The sequence below is a fragment of the Cervus elaphus genome, chromosome 5 (genome assembly GCF_910594005.1).
Source record: "Cervus elaphus chromosome 5, mCerEla1.1, whole genome shotgun sequence".
In the NCBI taxonomy this organism is placed as follows: Eukaryota; Metazoa; Chordata; class Mammalia; order Artiodactyla; family Cervidae; genus Cervus; species Cervus elaphus.
The window spans coordinates 53,140,124-53,142,767 of record NC_057819.1 but is presented as its reverse complement, the minus strand read 5'-3'; positions in this window follow the sequence as shown (position 1 = coordinate 53,142,767).

Sequence of the window (2,644 nt, the reverse complement as noted above, 5' to 3'; positions counted from 1 at the left end):
CTTCCCGCGGACACTGCCGTCCCCGCCCCGCCCCCACCGGCTTCTCCGATTGGCCCGAGGCCCACCAATCGCGATCTCTGAAAGAATGAAGAGCTGAGGGGCCCCGTCGCGCGTGCTCGGATGCTGGAGACGCCCGACAGTTGCCCTGACAACGGCTACCTCGCGACGTGTCTCCCATCAAAGATAGGTCTTTGTCAGAGCGGCTGTGAAGACTTCGCTCTCCTACAGCTTCAGGTCAGTTGCGCAAGTTCAAACCGTGTACTACTCCTACATTCCAAGCACTGGAGAAGCGATGTGTTTTGTTTAACTTTCATAGAGTCAAGGTTACGAAAGCACTTTCACCTACATTTAGTCTTAACTCTGTGAAGTAATTAGCACTTTCTGGATGAGGAAACGGAATGTATGTTGAATGACTTGCCCATGGCCACTAGCAGGAAGATAAGGAGAGCCCTGTACGCTGAGTAAAGAAGTTTAGACCTTGTCCTTTCATGATAAAACATCTAATCGTTAATTCATAGGACATTTATCCCTTAACTGGTGTTTGTTTTTTCTTGAAAAAGTAATTTATGTACATAATTATTTTTAAAAAATCCAACCTCAGACAATGTATTAAGTCAAGTATCTGTTGATTGGCTGTTATGCACCAGGCAGTGTTCCAAAAGGGAGTCATACACCAAATAAATGCAAATATTTAGTACGTCAGGTGGTACTAAAAAAGGGGTATTAGGGAAAGGAAGGAGTGTTTTTACATACAATATAGTGAGGGCAGTCTCCGTGTTAAGGTGCCCCTTAAGTAGTGATCTGAATGAAGTAAGAGAGGGAGAGAATCTGGAGGAAGAGTATTCTAGACACTAGAATAGCAAATGCGAAGGGCTTGAATCAGGAACATACTTCATAAGTTGGAGGAATAGCAAAAGGACAGTATGGTTGGAGAAGAAAGACCAAGGGGAGAGTAAAATATAAGTACAAAGGACAACTTATATTGAAAAATGACTTTTACCCACAGATGCACAACTCCTGGTCCCTTAGCCCCTTGCTCAAAAGCAACCAGTATTAGTTTTTTATACCTTCAGGGGTATTCTATGAAAATGTGTGTATATATATGTGTGTGTGTATATATATATATATAGAGAGAGAGAGAGGAGGTATATATAATATTCCCTCCTTCCATCTCATTGTTAACACAGATTGAAGCAGCAGTACACACTTTTCCACACCTCAACCACGTTTTTTAAAAAGGTGCTAATTGTAAAACAGTAGACATGTGAAGGGTGCGTAAGTCATCATCCCTGACCCATAGAAGCAACCAACTTGGTACTGAAATCTGGACATATACTATAATAATAAAACATCGACTCAGATCTTGAAAGGAACTTAAAGATCATCTCAATGAATATTTTTTTATTGTACATAAAAAATATTCAAAAGGTAAAGTTACACAGCCAATCTGGCAAATTAAGATCTAGAATCAAACCTCTATTTCAGGGGTCTATTATTACATAATACAGTCATATAATGAGAGTGAGATAATTCTGTAGTACAATTATGTAATTCTTTTACCTTTTCAAGGTGCTACACGGAGTGGGGGAGGGACAGAGAGGAACTCTTTTTATTGTCTCCATGCTGCCTGTTAAGCCCATGTCTATCCAGGTTTTTCTCCGGGAGAGGAGAATGCTCACCTGTTTGGTCAGAACTCAGGAAGTTGATTGAACTGATTTATGGAAGTAGAATCACTGTCCATTATAACACCTTGTGCATATGATTTCCCTGTCTTCCGCAAATTCATTTGCTTATAACTAGCCGATACTTTGGAGAAGGCAGTGGCAACCAACTCCAGTACTCTTGCCTGGAAAATCCCATGGACAGAGGAGCCTGGTAGGCTGCAGTCCATGGGGTCACTAAGAGTCGGACACGACTGAGTGACTTCACTTTCACTTTTCACTTTCATGCATTGGGAGAAGGAAATGGCAACCCACTCCAGTGTTCTTGCCTGGAGAATCGCAGGGACCACGGAGCCTGGTGGGCTGCCGTCTATGGGGTCGTACAGAGTCGGACACAACTGAAGCAACTTAGCAGCAGCAGCAGCAGATACATTAAACCAGTCCTGTGCCTCAAGGAAGACTGGCTTTCTCTCTCTCCTATTCTGTTTGGCTTTCTTTTTCCATGTGGCTGGCTAACTGATGGTTAAATCCTAAGATTAGAATTCTGGCTTCAAAAAGGTAGGACCTACTTAGGTCTCTGAACTAACTTCTAAATTTCAACTAGGTCTTACTAGATAGGCCCACATGGAAAACAAAGGCTATAATATAATGAAGTTTGGTTGTATTTCTGAGTAGTACTGAGGAATCTCTGCTTTCTTGGATTCTCAGACTAAACAGCCAAGGCACTGTTGATTTAGAAGCTGCTTAATGGGAAGAGTTGTTTGGTGTGACTGTTAATCAACAATTTGTTACGATGTTCAGTTTGATTCATGTGCATCCGCGTGTGCTAAGTCACTTCAGTCATGTCCCACTCTTTGCAACCCTATGGACTACAGCCCTCCAGGCTCCTCTGCCCATGGGATTCTCCAGGCAAGAACACTGGAGTGGGTTGCCATGCCCTCCTCCAGGGACTCTTCCTGACTCAGGGATTGAACACGAGTCTC